Raw genomic sequence first — 21,899 nt, forward strand, 5'->3', positions numbered from 1 at the left:
AAGCCAAGGTATTCCTTAACCAGTTTACTAAAGGGCACACATCTGAAAATAAGAAAAAGCTTCTAAAAACCATTCAGCATCAACCTACTTGTCTTAACTGAAGACATTCAGAAACCCCATTAATACTACCCTCAAATAAACATTAATATAACATAAATGCAAATCTAGCCTCTGTATTTATCTCTCCCTGATATGCTGACCAAATCTCAGCTAAAATTCACATAAACACTCACAATACATATCTAGAGACATATTAAAACTAGATAGTCCACAACAGAAATCAGCTTCTAAATGTGAAGTCTTTCACAATTCCAAGGAAAAGTTTAAAAACAAATGCATTCTCTTATGGAGAAATTCACTATGTTAGAAAAAAAATCATTCATTTAAAAAAAAATTTTAATGTTCATTTATTTTTGAGAGAGAGAGAGAGAGAGAGAGAGAGAGAGAGAGAGAGAGAGAGAAGGAGGGAGGGAGGGGAAGGGGCAGAGAGAGACAGACACAGAATCTGAAGCAGGTTCCAGGCTCTCAACTGTCAGCACAGAGCCCATCGTGGGGCTTGAACTCCTCTGAACCATGAGATCATGACCTGAGCTGAAGTCAGATGCTTAACAGACTAAGCCACCCAGGCATCCCGAAATCAATCATTTTTAAAAAGATGTATCTCCCTATAAAGGATTACTATTTCTAATATACAAAGATCTCTTAAAAATTAACAAAAACATGAACAATGCCACTGAAAAAAACAGGGAATTAAATTCACAGAATAGAAACACAAGGCCACGGGGGCACCTGGCTGGCTCAGTCAGTTAAGGATCCAACTTCAGCTCAGGTCATGATCTTGCGGTTCACGAGTCTGAGCCCCACATTGGGCTCTGTGCTAACAGCTCAGAGCCTGGAGCCTGTTTCGGATTCTGTGACTCCCTCTCTCTCTGTCCCTCTCCTGCTTGTGCTCTCTCTCTCTCTCTCTCAAAAATAAACAAAGACATTTTTAAAAAATTTTTAAAAAAAGAAACACAGAGGCCATAAACATACATGATTTGTGTATATATATATATGTATATATATACACACATATATAGTAGAAAAATGTGAAATTTGAAAAATAAAATACTATTTTTAACTTCAGATTTATAAAATATAAAAGACAGAAAAGGAAAACATCCATCACAGGCATCTGAGGAAATCTACTTCTCATACTTGCTGGCAAGACTGTAATCTTAATCTAACAATCTAATAGTTTCTATTGGCCGTTTAAATATTTGAATTCATATACCATTTGACAATCTATCTTATAAGGGAAAAAAACCCAGCCAGCACTACAGAAATACCCAGCACTACTAAAGTACACCGGAATATTTACTGCAGCATTATTTGTAATGTCAATAAACTGTCAACAAACTCCCATCAGAGCCAAAGCCATAAAGCTAAATAAGAAACAACTTGAAAACTAGTTTACAAAAGCAAGACCTCCCAGGGAAGGATTGCCACCGCAACGTACTGGCTAAAGGTCTAATTTAGAGAGTATTTATCCAGGGAAGCTTGAGAAGATTGTGGAGTAGGAGGATCCTAAGCTCACGTCCTCCTACAGCAACATCAAGGCTGCACCAATATCAAGAGCAACTCACTCTGAAAATGACCCAAAGACTAGCAGAATAGTACTGTCTCAATTAAAGATATTTTTTAAGGGGCCATATTGAAAAGGTTAAGAGGGACAGAGACAGCTGGGAACCAAACCCCCAGGGTGGTGACTCACAAGCAGAAGGGATATCACAGGCAAGCAGGTCTTCCCTGGGGAGCAAGAGAATATAGCCCTACATAAAGCAATCCCCACCCCAATCCTTACCCCACACAACCCCACAACATCTGGCTTTAAAAATCAGCAGGGCTAGGGGCACCAGGTGCCTCATTTGGTTAAGCATCCAACTCCAACTCAGGTCAAGATCTCACGGTTCCTGAGTTCAAGCCCTGTGTCAGGCTCTATGCTGACAGCTCAGAGCCTGGAGCTTGCTTCGCATTCCTTGTCTCCTCTCTCTGCTCCTCCCCTGCTTGCACTCTATCTCTCTCTAATAGAAATGAACATTAAAAAAAAAAAAAAAATCAGCAGGGCTTAACTCCAGGAGAGCCAGAGGGTTTTGGAAAACTGAGACTCTACTCTTAAATGGCCAGCACATATCATGCACTCCAAGACTCAGCACAAGGACAGCAGTCTGAAAAGAACCTGGATTATTTATGAAAGAAATTTACTGACTAATTTTAGGGTGGGTGCTGAAAGGGCAGGGATCTGTAGGATCTTTCTCCAGGAAGGGAAAGCCTAGTGGATGTCTCCCCCCCACCCCACCCCCTTCAGCTTAGCTGGTGGGAGTCAGTTCTGACACCCTCCTTCTACCTTGCTACCACCAGTCACCTGTCCCAGTGCTCCCCAGTGAACCTGCCCCACCGCTATAGCAGGTGACCCTCCAAAACTGCTCCCATCCTACCACAACCAGTGGAAACCCTCAGTGGGGACCAGCAGCCCCCTAAAACAACTTCTGCCCCACCACACCCAGTGGGCAGCCTCAGACATGACTGGTGCCCCTCTCACCAGCACACCCACAACAGCCAACTGTGCTAGGAGCCAATCCTGCCAACCAGTGTGTCCACCGTAGTCACACTCAGTCACGGTAGCCAGACAGGCTGAGGACTAGCAACATCAACCTGCCTAAAGCAGTCACAGCCCAGTTGCAACAGGAGGGCCACACAGGAGACACCTCTGAAACACTTGGTTCTGGTGACCAGGGGGGATTGAACTACTAGGCCCCACAAGTCACCTTCTACTTAAAGTCACTACTTTCAAGACCAGAAGACAGAAGTGACCTATCTAATACACAGAAAGAGAGAGTCAAACAAAATCAGGAGACTGAAGAATATGTGCCAAATGAAAGAATAAGACAACACCTCAGAAAAAAGAACTAAATGAAACAGAGATAAGCAATCAAAGTAATGGTTATAAAGATACTCATGGGACTTGAGAGAAGAGTAGATGAACTCAGTGAGAACTTCAACAAAGAAAAAATATAAAAAGAACAAATCAGAGCTGAAAAATACAATAACTGAAATGAAAAATGCACTACAGAAAATCAACAGCAGATAAGAGGATGCAGAAGTACAGATCACTCATCTTGAAGACAGCACAGTGGAAATCACCAAGCTAAATGGCAAAAAGGAAAAAAAAATTTTTTTGAGAGGCAGAAGTAGAGGGAGAGAATTTTTTTTTTTTAATGTTTATTTGAGAGAGAGAGAGATGCAAGCAGGAAGGGGGGGGGAGGGCGGGGGGGGGGGCAGAGAAAGAGGGAGAGAATTCAAAGCAGGTTCTAGGCTCCAAGCTGTCAGCACTGAGCCCAACACAAGGCTCGAACCCATGAACTGCAAGATCATGACCTAAGATTAAGTCAGATGCTTAACCAACTGAGCCATCCAGGCACCTCAAGAGACAGGATCTTAAGCAGGCTCTAGGCCCAGCAAAGAGTCCAACACAAGGCTCAATCTCATGACCTTGGGATCATGACCTGAGCCGAAATCAAGAGTCAGGTGCTTAACTGACTGAGCCACCCAGGTGCCCCCCAAAAAAACATTTTTTTAATGAGGATAAGTTAAGAACTCTGAGACAATGTCAACTGTAATAACATTAGTATTATAGGGTTCCGAGAGAAGAGAGAAAGGGGCAGAACTTATTTGAAGAAATAACAGCTAAAAATGTCCCTAACCTGTGAAAGGAAATGGACATCCAGGGACAGGAAGCAAAAAAAAAGCACCAAACAAGATCAAGATAAACCCAAAGAATCCAAACAAAGATACATAAAAATTAAAATGTCAAAAGTTATCTGATTATCTGATAAACAGATGATCTTTTTTTTTTTTATTTTTTTTTCAACTTTTATTTATTTTTGGGACAGAGAGAGAGAGAGAGAGAGAGAGAGAGCGAGCGAGCATGAACGGGGGAGGGGCAGAGAGAGAGGGAGACACAGAATTGGAAGCAGGCTCCAGGCTCTGAGCCATCAGCCCAGAGCCTGACGCGGGGCTCGAACTCACAGACCGCGAGATCGTGACCTGGCTGAAGTCGGACGCTTAACCGACTGCGCCACCCAGGCGCCCCTAAACAGATAATCTTAAAAGCAGTAAGAGAAAAGCAACTAGTTACATACAAGAGAAACACCATACGGTTATGAGCTGATTGTTCAGCAGAAATTTTGCAGTTCAGAGGGAATGTTCAAAGTACTAAAAGGAAAAAAAAACCTATAAAGAAGAATACTCATCCCAGCAAGGCTATCATTCAAAATTGAAGGAGAGATAGAGTTTCCTTGACAAACAAATGGTATTCGTAACCACTAAAACCGGCCTTACAAGAAATGTTAAAGGGACTTCTTTAAGTGGAAAAGAAAAGGCTGTAAGAAAATTATGAAAGAAAAAAATTTCACTAAAAGCAAACATACCATAAAGCTAAAAGATCAATCACATATATAAAGTGAGTATGAAGGTTAAAAGACAAAAATAGTAAAATCAATTATGTCTACAATTAGTTAAGGGATACACAAAATAAAAGATGTAAAATGTGAATTCATATACATAAAATGTGGAGGAAGTAAAAATGTAGTGTTTTTACAATGTATGAACTTAAGAGATCATCAACTTCAAATAGACTGCTATATACACAGGAAATTATATATGAACCTTATGGTAACAAGCCAAAAACCTTTAATAGATATGCAAAAAATAAAGAGAAAGGAATCCAAACAGAACATTAAAAAAGTCATCAAATCACAAGGGAAGAGAGTAAGAGAAGGAAAAAGGAACAGAGAACTACAAAACAACAGGAAAACAATTGACAAAATGATGATAAATATACATCTAACAATTATTACTTTAAATGTAAATGATCTAAACACTCCAATCAAAAGACATAAGGTGACTGAATGGATAAAAAAACAAAACCCATCTATATGATGCCTACAAGAGACTCACGTCAGGCCTAAAGACACATACAGACTGAAAGTGAATAAAAAAAGATATTTCATGAAAATGGAAGTGAAAAAAATGGGGTTAGCAACACTTCTATCAGACAAGAGACTTTAAAACAAAGACTATAACAAGACAAAGAAGGGCATTACATAGTGATAAAGAGATAAATCCAACAAGGGATATCCAACTGTAGATATCTACAGGGGTGAAATCGACAGGATGCCTTGCTGGTTCAGTCAGTAGAGCATGTGACTCTTGATCTCGGGGTCCTGAGTTGAAGCCCCACAATGGACACAGAGTTCACGGTAAGAAGGTACTGACAGTAATATAATAGCTGGGGCTTTAACACTCCACTTATATAAATGATAGATCATACAGAACGAAAATCATTAAGTAAATAGTGGCTTTAAATGACACATTATACCACATTATTATATACATATATTATACGTACACACACATATTTATTATATACAAAATTTCATCCAAAAACAGCAGAATACACATTCTTTTCAAGTGCACATGGAACATTCTCCAAGACAGACCACATGTTAGGTCACAAAACAAGTATCAATAAATTTAAGAAGACTGAAATCATATCAAGCATCTTTTCTGACCACAAAGGTATGAAATTAGAAATCAGTTACAGAAAAAAGTGAATGGAGGAAAAAGTGGAGGCTACACATGTGGTACTAAACAACCAATGAGTCAACAAAGAAATCAAAGAGAAACTAAAAACAAAAACAAAAAAAACACTTAAGAGAAATGAAAGTGAAAATCCAATGTTTCAAAATCTATTGGACACAGCAAAAGTAGTTGTAAGACAGAAGTTCATAGCGACACAGGCTTACTTCAAGAAAAAAGAAAAGGCACAAATGATCCAACCTTACACCTAAAGAAACTAGAAAAAGAAGAAAGAAGAACAAAGTCCAAAGTTAGTAAAAGGAAAGAAATAATAAAGAGCAGAAATAAATTGAGAACAAAAAAATAGAAAGATGAACAAGAGCTGGTTCTTTGAAAAGATAAACAAAACTGATTAACCAAGAGAAGTTACAGTCAACACACAGAAATACGAAGAATTATAAGAGACCATGAAAAACTATACACCAACAAATTTGACAACCTACAAGAAATGAATAAATTCCTAGATATATATAATCTGAAGACTGAATCAGGAAGGAACAGAAAATATGGACAGATTTCTAATAATGAAATCAGTAATAGTAATAACAAACTAACAAAAGCTCAGGACCCAATGCCTTCACAGGTGAATTCTAACATTTAAAGAAGAGTTAACACCTAGCCATCTCAAACTATTCCAAAAAACTGAATATAGACAAATAGATCAATGGAACAGAATAGAAAGACCAGGAATAAGCCTACACTTATGTGGTCAATTAATCTAAAGCAAAGGAAGCAAGAATATACAATAGTGAAAAGACAGTCTCTTCAATAAATAGTGTTGAGAAAACTGGACAGCTATACACAGAAGAGTGAAATCACTATCTTATACACCCCCCCCCAACACACAAACTCAAATTGGATTAAAGACCTAAATATAAGCCCTGAAACTGTAAAACTCCTCAAAGAAAACATACACAGTACATTCTTGGACACTGGTCTTTAGTAATATTTTTTTGGATCTGTCTCCTCAGGCATGGACAACAAAAGCAAAAATAAACAATTGGGATCACATCAAACTAAAAAGTTTTTGCACAGCAAAGGAAACTATCAACAAAATGAAAAGGCATCCCACTAAATGGAAAAAGATATTTGCAAATAATATATCCAATAAGGAGTTGATACCGAAAATATATAGAGAACTCTAAGGGGCACCTAGGTGGATCAGTCAGTTAAGGGACCGACTCTCAATTTTGGCTCAGGTCATGATATCGAGTGACACAAAGGGCTCCAAAGCTGGGCATGCAGCCTGATAAGGATTCTCTCTCTCCCTCTCCCTCTGCTCCTCCTCCACTCACCCACTCGCTTTCTCTAAAAATATAAACAAACAAACAGAACTCAAACAGGGGTGCCTGGGTGGCTTAGTGGGTTAAGCATCCAACTCTTGATTTCAGTTCTGGTCATTCTTGATTTCAGCTTAGGCCATGATCTTACAGTTCATGAGATCAAGCCCCGCCTGGAACCCTGCACTGGGCTCCATGCAGACAGCACAGAGCCTGCTTGGGATTCTCTCTCTCTCACCTTCTCACTTTGCACCTTCCCTGCTTGTGCACACACACATGCTCTCGATCTCTTTCAAAATAAACATTAAAAAAAATCTGATTAAAAAATGGGCATGGGGCGCCTGGGTGGCTCAGTCGGTTAATTGTCTGACTTCAGCTCAGGTCATGATCTCATGGCTTGTGGGTTTGAGCCCTGCGTCGGGCTCTGTGCTGACAGCTCGGAGCCTGGAGCCTGCTTCAGATTCTGTGTCTCCCCCTCTCTCTGCCCCTTCCCCACTCGTGCATGCGCCCACGCACCCTCTCTCAAAAATAAACATTAAAAAAAAAAATGAGCAGAGGACCTGAATAGACATTTTTCAAAAAACAAAACAACCACAGCTCCCCAACAGACACATGAAAAGATGCTCAACATCACTAATCATATGAGAAATGCAAATCAAAACCACAAGAGATTATCACCTCAAACCTGTCAAAATGGCTAATGTATATATAAGAAACCATATATATGATTTCACATACATATATACATATATAAAAACAACTGTTGGTAAGACTGTGCAGAAAAGAGAACCCTTGTATACTGTTGGTGGGAATGTAAACTGGTGCAGCCACTATGGAAAACAGTATGGCAGTTCCTTAAAAAATTAAAAATCGATGATGATCCACATGATCCAGTAATTCCACTTCTGGGTATTTATCCAAAGAAAACAAAAATGCTAATTCGAAAAGATATATGCGCCCCTATGTTCACTGCAGCATTACTTACGATAGCCAAGATATGGACGTAGCCCAAGTGTCCACCGACAAATGAAGTGATAAAGAAGATGTCGTGTGTACACATGTACACACATACACACACACACACGCACGCACACACACCATGCAAATACTACTCAGCCATAAAAGAGATTGACCTAGAGGGTAGTAAACTAAGTGAAATAAGTCAGAGAAAAGACAAATACTGTATGATTTCAATTATATGTGGAATCTAAAAAACAAACACAACAAAAACAGAAAGAGACTCATATATACAGAAATAAAACTGGTGGTTTCCAGAGGGGAAAGGAGTGGGGGACTGGGCCAAATAGGTAAAGGGGATTAAGAGGTACAAACTTCCAGTTATAAGTCACAGGAATGAAAAGTACAGCATAGGGAATATTGTCAATAATATTGTAATAACTTTGTACAGTGACAGATGGTAACTACACTTATGGTAAACATTTTGTAATATATAAATGTCAATTCACTATGCTTTACACCTGAAACTAATATATTCTGTCAATTACACTTCAAATAAAACTTAAAAAAATTTTTTTAATTTTTTTTTAATGTTTTATTTTATTTTTGAGACAGAGAGAGACAGAGCATGAGTGGGGGAGTCCGAAGCAGGCTCCAGGCTCTGAGTTGTCAGCACAGAGCCCGACGCGAGGCTTGAACTCACAGACAGTGAGATCGTGACCTGAGCCGAAGTCGGAAGCTCAACCGACTGAGCCACCCAGGCGCCCCTAAAATTTTTAAAATAAAGAATATTTAACCAGACTTTTTCGTCTAGGAAAAATACTATTTGAAGTTATGAAAAACTCTACTTTGTCTGAGAAAGCTATTTAAAGTTTTAAATAGGGAGTATTTTATATACTTTTACACTTAAGAAAAAAAATTTGGATTTCACTGATAAAATGGTAATTTTCCATAACAGAAGAATGGGGCCAATGTCATGTATCAGTCAGCAATAAATTTTTTAAATACTTTAAAGGACTATACATGCTATACAGTGTCAAAAGTAAACAAACATCAAAAAAAAGACAAATTAAAAATATTCATCATGTATTTTTTGATATGTATACAACCTTTTCAACACTCACATAAAAGTATATTGTTTAAAAGGGGAATGTTATAGACATCATTTGAAGATAGCTTTGGTAACAAAGAGTTTATATGGAATCTAATTTTAAAAGCTCATTTTTGTCCAACGATAAAAAATAAACTTTTAGATAACACTCTTCACTCGTAAGAAATAGTAGCTTTATTATCACAAAAGTTCCCTGACCTTAAAAACTTGTTTAGTGAAACAGCCTCGGCCGTTTTCAAGGTATAACTAAAACAACACCAATATGGTTTCAAAAAAGGACAGAATCAGTACCTTTTTTTTTTTTTTTTTTTAGATTTTTTTTATTTTTAAGTAATCTCTACACCCAATGTGGTGAACTCACAACCTGGAGATAGAGACGCATGCTCTACTGATTGAGCCAGCCACACGCCCCACGAATCACTACCTTCTTAACAGCCAGATTCTTCAGAGAAGAGACTTCAGAAACTCAAGTCTCTTTCTTTCTTACAGTGTAACTCAGTATTTTTTCAAACCATGGGGTATGTTCCAATAGCTGGCAGGAAATCATTTTGACCAGCTTTCTTCAAAAATAAGGTAGAACACAATGTATCATCATACATAGTACAGGTAAGTACTATTTTCAGATATCTTTGATTTAGGTACACACACATTATAAAAATGTAGTTTAGGGGCACGTGGCTGGTTCAGTCAGAGGAGCGTGCAACTCCTGATATCAAGGTTGTAAGTTCAAGCCCTGTTCTGGGTGTAGAGATTACTTAAATAAATCTGTTTTTTAAATGTACTGTTTAATGTGGATCACTACTAAATTTGAAAGCTACTGGTGTAGTTCCAAGGCCCAGAATCTCTAGACCTACATCAATTTCTCCAAATGCATTAACCCATTCAAAGTACATCTTCTTATGCTTGAATGATTGCTTTCAAGGATCCATGTAGGGTTAAAGTGTCTTTCCTAGCTCTACCAATGAACTCTCTCCATATGTGCTAATTCTATCTCACATTACATTTAGAAAGTCATCTCTCCTACCTCATGTAATTCTTCCAGTTTTCACGTATTTCATTGCTATGTGAACTCAAAAAACTCAGTATATTAATTTTCATTCTTTCCTCAGGTACAGTTATTTTGTGACCTTATTTATCATCCAAATTTACTATGAACTAATGGATACACTGACAGTAACCTGAGACCATTCTCCAATGCTGATTGGGTTACACGGTTCACTAACTTTTAAATAACACGCCATTTTTAAGGCATGCAATGTCTACACTATGTAGTCCATTTACTAAATTTTCTTGCCCTATATTGAATTTCTAATATTCATCTCTCTAAAAATAGCCTTTTCTCTTTCTAATTTATCATTTTTTAAAATGATCTTTATTGCCATGAGGCCTTCTGTTTCCTGCCTGAGATGATGTTCTTTTCTGCTTTCAAAGAAAATACCAAATTAGAGTGTCCTGTTAACCATTTCACTGAACTTAATGTAGATTCCTTCCCCAATTTAAATGTTTCTCCAAAGCATACACAACAAAGATTATACTCATTTACAGTCTTGCAACTTAAATTAAAAAAAAAAAAAATCTTCTGGATAAGGTTTCAGAGATCGCAGTCTTTGTACAGTATGAAAACCTTAACATGTACAAAGTTTGCTTCTGGAAATCCTTCTTTGAAGGCAGCCCCTCAGTAGAATTCTGTATGACTCTACTGAAGCCTTGGGTCCTCTGTAATGTTCTTTAGATAAAGCACCAAATATTCTCCCTCATAAAGCCTCCCTTCATTGCTCCCTATTCATAAGTAATTTACTACTCCCAACTCTTTTTCATAGTCATTTTATTTACATATATATTAACAGCACTTCCTACCTTGTAACTATTTACATGTCTGCCTCCCTACCTACCTGTAAGCTTAAGGATTCACAGTGCATGCCTTCTTTGTTCTCATTAGTTCTCTCAGAACTTAGTATGACACCTGACCTATAGGAGTTACTCAACCAAGACTTCAAAAACAATGAGATCATAGTTAGAGAACCTAAAATTTATATAAATTATTAAGGAAGCAATAGCTATTTGTAAGATATAACATAAAATTTGAACCACAAACAAGCATCTAGGAAAAACACATACATTCAACAAAGCCTGTATGGCTATCTGAACAATATTAGTTTACTTTCTACTTTGACATGTGCCAAAACTCACTAGGAAACAAGATACATGCATAAAAAATCAATTTCTGGAGTGCCTGGGTGGCTCAGTTGGATAAGTGTCCAACTCTTGGTTTCACTCAGGTCATGATCTCATGGTTCAATGGGTTTAAGCCCTATGTTGGGCTCCACAACTGACAGCATGGAGCCTGCTTGGGATTTTCTCTCTCCCTGTCCCACTCACACAGTCTCAGTCTCTAAATAAATAAATTAATAAAACCTTAAAAACTTTTTTTTCTAAAAATTCTGTACCAAACAAGCAGCAGCAATAAAAATAATAATGACATTAGCTAATACCTATTGAGCCTTTACATTTCAGTATGTACAACACTATTGAGGACATATATTATGCATAATGAGCTCTTTACATTTCAATATATACATAATAAGCATTCGTTCTTCACATACCATATTTCATTTAATCCCCAACAACTCTAAGAGAGACTATTATCCTGATTTTGAAGGACCAAAAAGGTTAAATAAAATTGTTCAGGGTTACACAGAGTGCCAAGATTACTCACAAAATGTCTAAGGTCAAAAGCACTCACAACTTTTACCACAGCTTTATCACACCATCATTCTCTATTCTTAAGGCAGATAAGATCAGTGCATTTGTGGGACAAGCTCTTGCTCAGATGAAGTGTCAGATTTCAACCTTGTGGCTGCCTGCTCTAGTTTCCTGATAGCTAGCTTTTTCCTTCCACTCTGGTAACTTACTTTTTAATTACACTTTTATGTAAAATATAATTAAATTTGAGGAGGGAGCACAAAGGAAAAAAGTTATCCACAATCTTAATATTCATCCTAACACATTTTTTGGATATTATCTTCTAATAGTAGAAACACAACACATAAATATCAGTTCAAAATCTACCTCCACCTTTTATTTTTTTGCCAAAATGCTTAACTCTCTCCACACCATTTTCTCAATCATTCATGCAATAAACATTAATAAACACCTAGTATGTACGAGGTACTGTTCTAGATGCTTAATGAATAAAGCATTTTTTTGCCAAAATGCTTAACTCTCCACACCATTTTCTCAATCATTCATGCAATAAACATTAATAAACACCTAGTATGTACGAGGTACTGTTCTAGATGCTCATGAATAAAGACACAAAGATTCCTGATATCAGAAGCACACCTTCCAGTGGAGAGACACACAATAAATTGTACAATATGATAGTGGGTTATAATCAGCGCTGGGGGAATGGAGGCAAGTTGCAATTTATATTGGTCAGAGTAGGCCTCAGTGAGGAGGTAACAGCTGAGTCAAGACTTGAAAGTCAAGGAGGAGTTTGACTTGCAGGTAACTGGGAGAACTTTCAAGGGACAAGGAACAGCCAGAGAATATCCTAAAGCAGGAGTGTCTTGTGTACAAAGAACAGCAAAGGTATCATAAAACTCCATGAAGTCAGAGTACAATTGGATGTGGGAGGGCGGAGAATGCAGATAACATACTGCCTTGTAGGTCACCGTAAGGACTTTACCTTTTACTGAGTGAAATGGGAAGCCACTGAAAGGTTCTGAACAGAGAAGACACACAGTCCGCCTTAGATATTAATGAAAGGAATACTCCGGTTGGTATACTGCAAATTAAATACACAGGCAGTAGGTACACAATCAGGGAGTTCAGAAGATGCCTGAGTTGAAGAATTGACTGTAAAGGAAGATAAAAATACTTCATTGAGTTGTTATGAAAATTGTCCATTGTCTGTAAAGCACTTAGCACTGTGCCTTGCACATAGTAAATGATACTGTTAATAGCTTCTGCCTTACACAAGGACACCTAGCATAGGAAATGAGAGAGAGTAGAAATTCAGCCCATGCTTCATTTGCTAAGCAATGTGCCTGGTACTCATATAACATCAGCCTAGAGAAAGGGAATTCTCCTAATTCACATGAAGGAGGCAGCCTGCTGTATGAGCTATGGACCTTTTGCATTTAGCAATGGTGCCTCGGAGCTAATTGTGGCCTTAATCCTTGTTCATACAAATGAACAACTGCAGTATCAATCCAAATCCTGTGCTACATTACTCTCCTTCCAATTTCATTTTAAATATTTGATCATTATTTCTCTAATGATACTCCATTGTGTTGGATGCAATTCTTAATTTTTTAAGTCACATGTTTTTTCAGATTTTAAAATCTTTGAAATCAGAACCCATCTTACAAACAATGGTGTGTCTTACTTGTCCTAACAGAGAATGTGAAATAAACATCATCAGATATATAGGTATTTTGCCTAACAACCTAAATATGGAATTACTAAGTAAAAAAGAATTATGTGTGGGTGCTGCTGTCATATTTTTAACATTTTAAAACTGGACTTGAATGACTTCTTGTTTTTTAAGATAAGTTTATTTTCTGAAGTAATCAGCCACTATCTATTTTTTTCTCATCTTTTTTTTTTTGGTGGGGGGAGGGGTTTAACCCAGAAAAGAAGGGTTGTGATGCTACTTCAATTTCTTAGAAGTGACAAAGGCTTCTAAAAGTTCAGAAAGGGTAACGAAACATATTGATAAAAGGCAACACCAGTGGATGTTGTAAGAATTTCATACTAGGTCAGCCTTCCATCAGCAGGTTAAGTGCTGAGTGAGATTATTTCGTGTTTTTTATACTCCCTCAAAGGAAGGTAGAACTCAAAAGCAGCCTAGACCCCAAAGAGCTCTCTGAAACCCGTCTAGCACAAGGCCCAGGTCTTTATTCCCGGAAAAGGTAAAATGGAAGGTCTCTAGAGTGGAAGATTCCAGGTACAGGTGAAAGCATAGACACCATTCTGAAAATGAAGCTAACTAAATACAAAGACCAACAGCTTCTTCCATAGCTGGGCAACTAGGCTCAATGAACCTGACATGAGTTCCCCCAACTTACAATGAAGCTCAAAGTCAACAAGCCTAACCCACTGCACTCAAAGATTCCAATCAGTTGTTTAATCCTACCTGTTTAAAAATAAAAACAGACCACCAAGATTACCAGACATTTCAAGAAAGCCTCTAACATGGATAATAAAGACCAAAACACACAGGAAAAAAAACCCCACGACAGAATGACTTGAGCTTTCAGATTAAGTGGAGTTATCAGAAGAGAGCCCATCATATGCCTAGCCCATTAAATTTTACAATGGGAGACCAGAAGATTCTATAAACTTCCAGAGGAAAAAAAAAAAAAAACAAACAAACAATAGGAATAAGACTGGCTTCAAATTTCCCGATACTGGAAGACATAATGGAGCAAAGCCTTCTAAATTCTTAACAAAAATGATCTCTACCATAGAATAATTAGCAAAACTATCAACAAAGTTAAAGGAGCTATTTTCTGGTATTCATAATTACAAAATATTGACTCTTCATGATCCTTTTCTCAAGGAAATTGTTAGATGAATAAAAGCAGATCAACAAAGAGAAAGAGTTGAGATCTAGGAAACAGCATCCACACAGGAAAGCAGCAAAGAGAATCCCCAGGAGGCCAGTGGAGGGAAATCCCTAGATAACAACCGGGCATCAGGGACAAGAATCCATAATTACGTGGCCCTGTCTGGAAGTTTGTACCTCTTAATCCTCTTCACCTATTTGGCCCATTCCCCCACTCCTCTCTCCTCAGGAAACCATCAGTTTGTTCTCTGTATCTATAACTCTATTTCTGTTTTGTTTATTTTTAGGTTTCACATGTAAGTAGCATAACACCCTCTAGGTCCATCCATATCATTACAAATGGCAAGATTTCATTACTTTCTATGGCTGAATAATATAATTTCCCGTGTTTGTGTGTGCGTGCACACACCCATACGACATCTGCTTTATCTATTCATCTACTGACGGATACTTAGGTTGCTTCCATACCCTGGCTACTGTGTAAATAATGCTTCAATGAACATAGGGGTACATATGTCTTTTCAAATTAGTGTTTTCATTTTCTTTGGATAAATACCCAGAAGTAGTATTGCTGGATCATTTGGTAGTTCTATCTCTATTTTTTTCTTAAGTATTTTCTTTAAGTTTATTTATTCATTTTCAGAGAGAGAATGAGCACGCACAAGTGGGGGAGGAGCAAAGAGAGGGAAAGAGTGAGTTCCAAGCAGGCTCCTCGCTGTCAGATGAAAGCCCAATGCAAAGCTCTGTCCCACAAACCATGAAATTATGACCTGAGCCAAAATCAAGAATTGGACACTTAACTGACTGAGCCACGCAGGCACCCTTATCTCTAAGAACCTCCATACTATTTTCCATAGTAGCTGCACCAATTTACAGTCTTGCCAACAATATATGAGGACTCCCTTTTGTCCACATCTTGACCCACAATTGTTAATTCATGTCTTTTTCATAATAGTCATTATCATGGCTGTGAGATGATAATCTCATTTTGGTTTTGATCTGCGTTTCTCTGATGATTAGTTATGCTGAGCATCTTGTCTAGCAAAGGCACTATGTCCTCCCTCCCTTCCTTCCTTTTTAAAGATTTTATTTTTAAGTAATCTCTACACCCAACGTGGGGCTCTAATTCAAGAGATCAAGAGTCAAATGCTCTACCAACTGAGCCAGCAGGCGCCCCAGCAATATATTCTTTAAATAAATGACCTTGTTGGGGCGCCTGGGTGGCTCAGTTGGTTAAGCGGCCAACTTCGGCCCAGGTCATGATCTCACGGTTCGTGAGTTCAAGCTCACATTGGGCTCTGTGCTGACAGCTCAGAGCCTGGAGCCTGCTTCAGATTCTGTGTCTTCCTCTCTCTCTGCCCCTCCCCTGCTCTCTCTCTACCAAAAATAAACATTAAAAAAAATTTAAATAAATGACCTTGTATTTTGCCATTACTTATCTATCAGGCTTTTAAGCAAGTCTATAAAATTCTAGCAATCAAATCTAGAGTTTTTCTTGCCTAATGCTCCTTCTGTCTTCCTCCTAAAGAGACTTTCATTCCAGTTATGGAATAAGTAAGACACAAGCTTAAAAGCCACAGTATAGGGAATATAGTTAATGGTATTATAACAGCACTATATGGTGACAGATTGCAGCTACACTTGCAGTGAGCATAACATAACATATAGTCATTATGTTGTACACCTGAAACTAAGTAACATTGTGTGTCAACAATACTTCAACAAAGAAAGAAGGAATATTTAAAGACAGATAGGAAAACTTCCATTATACTGTACTTCCCAGGAGTTTCTTCTGTCTCCAACTGTATCTCTTCTATCTCCTTTGCTAGCTTCTATTCCTCCTGCCTCAACCATGGATGTACCACAAAGCTCTATTTCACTATACTTTCCAAAAGTTCCACAGCCTTTCTACTCTGAATTACTGCCTCCATTAGTGAAAAGTATGCTAGAAAATTCTATGTTGTCTCTCAAACCCACGCTCCTCTTTTGAGAACTTCCTTCCCCAAAGGAATTAAGTCCAGAGCAGCAATATTTATATGTTCATATTCATGATCCTGCCCCCTCTAGGCCCCAATGCGACTGAACGCAACAAAGATCCAAGCTGGGGACCTGATATGAAATTGAGAGACTAGACAGAATGGTCCTTTGAACTGAGAACTTGTAAACTCAGGAGCTAAAAGATGAGAATGGTGGTCCATGTAGATCCAAAACAGTAAAAGAAGTTTGCTGGTAAGATGGTAACAGTCTCCCAACTTATCTACAGATTCAACACAATTCCTACCAGAATAGGCTTCTTGATTAAAATTGACAAGCTGACCTTAAAATTCATATGGAAACTCAAGGGCCAAAACAGAATAGCCAAAACAATCTCAAAAAAGAACGAAGTTGAAGGACTCACCTTCAATTTCAAAACTTATTACAAAGCTACCCTAATCACGACAGTGTGGTACTGGCATGGAATAAACCCATAGATAAGTGGAACAGAACTGAGAAGGGTGCCAAATAATTCAATGGTTATGGCAACTGGACATCCATCTGCAGAAAAATAAAGGTGAACCCCTACTTCACTGCATATACAAAAATTAGCCCAATGGCTCAAGACCTAAATGTCAGAGCTAAAACTATAAAACACTTAAGAGAAAACACAAGAGAGGAAATACTAAACAAAACTAAAAGGCACCTGATGGAATGGGAGAGGATATTTGAAAATGACACATCAGGGCACCTAGGTGGCCCAGTCAGTTAAGTGTTGGACTTCGGCTCAGGTCATGATTTTGCAGTTTATGAGTTCAAGCCCCGCATTGGGCTCTGTGCTGACAGCTCAGAGCCCAGAGCCTGCTTCTGTGTGTGTTTGTCTCTCTCTGTCCTTCTCCCGCTTGTACTCTGTATCTCTCTCTCTCTCTCTCTCTCTCTCAAAAATAAATGAAATATTTTTAAAAAAATTTTTTAAAGAACATGACATTATCAGATAAAGGGTTAGTATCCAAATTCCATAAAGAACTTATCAAATTCAACACCCCAAAAAAACAAACAATCCCAAGAGAAATGGGCAAAAGACATAAACAGCCATTTCCAAAAGAAGACATACAGATGGTTAACAGATACATGAAGAGCTGCTCAACATAACCCATCATCAGGGAAATACAAATCAAACCACAATGAGATACCACCTCACACCTGTCAGAATGGCTAAAATGAACAACTCAGGAAACAACAGATGCTGGTGAGGATTCAGAGAAAGGGGGAACCCTCTCACACTGCTGGTGAGAATGCAAACTGGTGCAGCCACTCTGGACAACAGTATGGAGGTTCCTCAAAAAATTAAAAATAGAGCTACCCTATGACCCAGCAATTGCACTACTAGGTATTTATCCAAAGGGTACAAAAATGCTGATTTGAGAGGGCACATGCACCCCAATGTTCGTTCATAACAGCATTATAATCAACAGCCAAATTATAGAAAGAGCCCAAATGTCCATCAACTGATGAATGGATAAAGAAGGTAGAGTATATATATATACAATGGAATATTACTCAGCAGTTACAAAGAAATCTTGCCATTTGCAACAACATGGAACTAGAATGTATTATGCTAAGTGAATTAGTCAGAAAGATAAATATCGTATTGCTTCACTCACATGTGGAATTTAAGAAAACAAAACACATGAACATAGGGAAAGGAAAGGAAAAATAAGATAAAAACAGAGGAAGGCAAACCATAAGAGACTCTTAAATACAGAGAAAAAACTGAGGGTTGTTGGAGGGGTGCTGGGTGGGGAGGATGGGCTAAACAGGTAGCGGGCATTAAGAAGGGCCCTTGCTGGGATGTGCACTGGGTGTTATATGTAAGTAATAAATCACTAAACTATACTCCTGAAACCATTATTACAATATATGTTAACTAACTTATATTTAAATAAATTTTTTTTAAAAAGAGAAAACACAGCAGTAAATCTTCTCATAAATCTTCTCATGATTTTGGATTTGGTAGTGGCTTAAGATCAACACCAAAAAGCACAAGCAACAAAAGAAAAAACATAAACTGGACTTCATCAAAATTAAAAACTTTCAGGGGCACCTGGGTGGTTCAGTTGGTTAAGCGTCCAACTCGGCTCAGGTCATGATCTCAATGTTAGTGAGCCTGAGTTCCACATCGGGCTCTGTGCTGACAGCTCAGAGCCTGGAGCCTGCTTGGATTCTGTGTCTCCCTCTCTCTCTGCCCCTCCCCCACTCACACTGTTTCTCTCTCTCAAAAATAAACATTAAAAAAATTAAAAAACTTTCATGCTTCAAAAGACATCATAAAGAAAAATGAAAGACAACCCAAAGAATGGAAGAAAATATTTGCAAATAATATGTATGACAAGAGACTTGCATACACAATACAAATATTCTAGAGAATACAGAAGAATTCCTACAATTCAGTAAAAGACAACACAATGTAAAAAATAGGCAAAGGATCTGAACAGACATTTTTTCAAAGAAGATATAGAAATAGCCAGAAAGAACACAAAAAGCTGCTCAACATCACTAATCATTACGGAAATGCTAATCAAAACCACAAAATACCACTTCACACCTATTAGAATGGCTATTACCCAGAAAGACAAAAGAAAAGAAGCATTGGCAAGGATGTGGAAAAACTGGAGCCCTTGTGCACTGTTGGTAGGAATGTAAAATGGTGCAGTCATTATGGGAAACAGTATGGCAGTTCCTCAAAAACAAATTAAAAATACAATTAATCTATGATACATCAAGTCCACTTCTGGACAGAACTGTAAGAATAAAAAGCAGGGGCTCAAAAAATACATACACACCCATGTTCACAGCAGTATTCTTTTTTTTATGTTTATTTATTTTTGAGACAGACAGAGCATGTGCTGGGGATGGGCAGAGAGAGATGGAGACACAGAATCTAAAGGAGGCTCCAGACTCTGAGCTGTCAGCACAGAGCCCAACACAGGGCTCAAACTCATGAGCCATGAGAATGTGACCTGAGCCGAAGTTGGATGCTTAACCAACTGAGCCACCCAGGCGCCCTAGCTGCATTATTGTTAATAGCCAAAAGGTGGAAACAATTCAAGTGTTCACAGACCCATAAATAGATAAATAAAACGTAGTACATCCAAACAATGGAATATTACTTAGTCGTAAAAAAAAAAAAAAAAAAAGGAATGACGTAGGGGCGCTTGGGTGGCTCAGTCAGGAGTCTGGCTCTTGGTCATGGCTCAGGTTGTGATCTCACGGTTTGTGGGATCAAGCCCCATATCAGGCTTACACTCACAGTGCAGAGCCTGCTTAGGATTCTCTCTCTCCCTCTCTCTCTGCCCCTCCCCTGCTCACTCTCTATCTCTCAAAATAAATAATTAAAAACATAGCTAAAAAAAAAAAAAAAAAGGAATGAAGTACTGATACATCCTACAACATGGATGAACCTTGAGGACATTACGCTAAGTGAAATCAGTCAGTCATTAAAAAAGAGGGGCGCCTGAGTGGCTCAGTTAGTTAAGCATCCGACTTTGGCTCAGGTCATGATCTCACTGTTTGTGAGTTTGAGCCCCGCAACGGGCTCTGTGCTGACAGCTCAGAGCCTGGGGTCTGCTTCAGATTCTGTGTTTCCCTCTGCCCTTTCTCTGCCCCTCCCTTGCTTGCACTCTGGCTCTCTCTCGCTCTCTCTCTCAAAAATAAACACTAAAAAAAATTAAAAAACAAACAAATAAACAAAAAGCAAGTAATGAGGCCTCTGGATGGCTCAGTCAGTAGAACACGTGACTCTTGATCTCAGGGTCATGAGTTGAAGTCCCATGTTGGGTACAGAGCTTACTTGCTTACTTACTTACATACATAAATAGACAAATACTGTATGATTCCATTTATATTACTACCTAGAACAGTCAAATTCATAGAGAAAGAAAGTAGAATTATAGCTGCCAGGTGCAGCAGGGGGGAGGTGGTACTGGGAAATTCCATAAGTGCAGAGTTTCAGTCTGGGTTGATGAAAAGTTCTGGAGATGAATGGTGGTGGATGGTTGCAACAGTGTGTATGTACTTAATGCCACTGTACTTTACACTTCAAAATGGTTAAGATAGTAAATTTATGTTATGTATACTTTACCACAATAGTTTTCTTTTTTAAATAGATTTTTACAGTTGCCTAAGTTTAGACAGTTGCCTAAACCTATTGTTGTTAAAAAAAAATGTTGATTATTACAGATCAGAAAACTATTAGCCATCGATACTAAATTTGGAGGCAATAAGGAAGCCCTGCACCTGCCTGGACTTTGTGGTTTCATCTTGTAATTGAGGTGGGTAGGACTAGATAAGTCCTACTCTTAGCTTAGAGTCTTGGGACTCCTGTGGACTCTAACTGTTAAATAAAAAGAGGTGTCCTCCCATTACTTTCAATATTTCCAAATAAAACCTAATAAAATTATTCTTTTCCCTTCCAAAAGCCTGCCCAGAGCAAAAAACATCAGGCTTCTCTCTTTCCTACAGACTGGAATTACAGGCCTTCAGGCTGCACTTGTAGGTTATTAGAACCTTAGAACTCTAGAACGTTCATAGCAATATTATTACAAATAGCCAAAATGCCCCATCAACTGATGAATGGACACCCAAACAATGGAATATTACTTAGTCATAGAAAGGAATAAAGCACTGATACATGCGTCAACATGGATGATGAAATAAACGAGTCACAAAAATCCATATTACAGGATTCCATTCATATAAAAGTAGGTAAGCCCACAGACATATAAAGTAGATTAGTAATGTCCAGGGCTGGGAGATGAAGAGGTTTGGAGGGTTGTAGTTAAGGTGTTTCTCTATGGGGGTGATGAAAATGTTCTGAATTTGACAATGGTGATGGTTGCACAACTCTGTTGATACACCCTAAAAAACACTGAATTATATACTTTCAGTGGGTGAATTGTATGGTATGTGAATTATATCTTTTTTTTTTTTTAATTTTTTTTTTCAACGTTTATTTATTTTTGGGACAGAGAGAGACAGAGCATGAACGGGGGAGGGGCAGAGAGAGAGGGAGACACAGAATCGGAAACAGGCTCCAGGCTCTGAGCCATCAGCCCAGAGCCTGACGCGGGGCTCGAACTCCCGGACCGCGAGATCGTGACCTGGCTGAAGTCGGATGCTTAACCGACTGCGCCACTCAGGCGCCCCTGTGAATTATATCTTAATAAAACTTTTATTTAACAAACAAAAGGGCATGTCTGCAATAATTCAGTAGGGGCCATATGGATTTCTGAACTTTCTACTTCCTAACCACTCTCATACATCCCGC

General features: G+C 38.3%; 1 protein-coding gene across 3 annotated transcripts in view; it reads right to left on the reverse strand.

Moving 5' to 3' along the window:
• The window catches only part of RAF1 (Raf-1 proto-oncogene, serine/threonine kinase), an 83,769-nt gene that overhangs the window by 35,168 nt on the left and 26,702 nt on the right, over positions 1 to 21,899 (reverse strand). Inside the window, exon 1 of one of the 3 annotated variants that reach the window (XM_045051973.1) lies at positions 12,716 to 12,846. The exons of the other annotated variants lie outside the window; for them this stretch is intronic. The gene's annotated coding sequence lies outside the window, so the exon portion shown is untranslated. Of the gene's footprint in view, positions 1 to 12,715; positions 12,847 to 21,899 lie in introns of those variants that run through there. 3 annotated transcript variants of the gene reach the window in all.

This window comes from Felis catus, chromosome A2 (assembly GCF_018350175.1).
Source record: "Felis catus isolate Fca126 chromosome A2, F.catus_Fca126_mat1.0, whole genome shotgun sequence".
Classification (NCBI taxonomy): Eukaryota; Metazoa; Chordata; class Mammalia; order Carnivora; family Felidae; genus Felis; species Felis catus.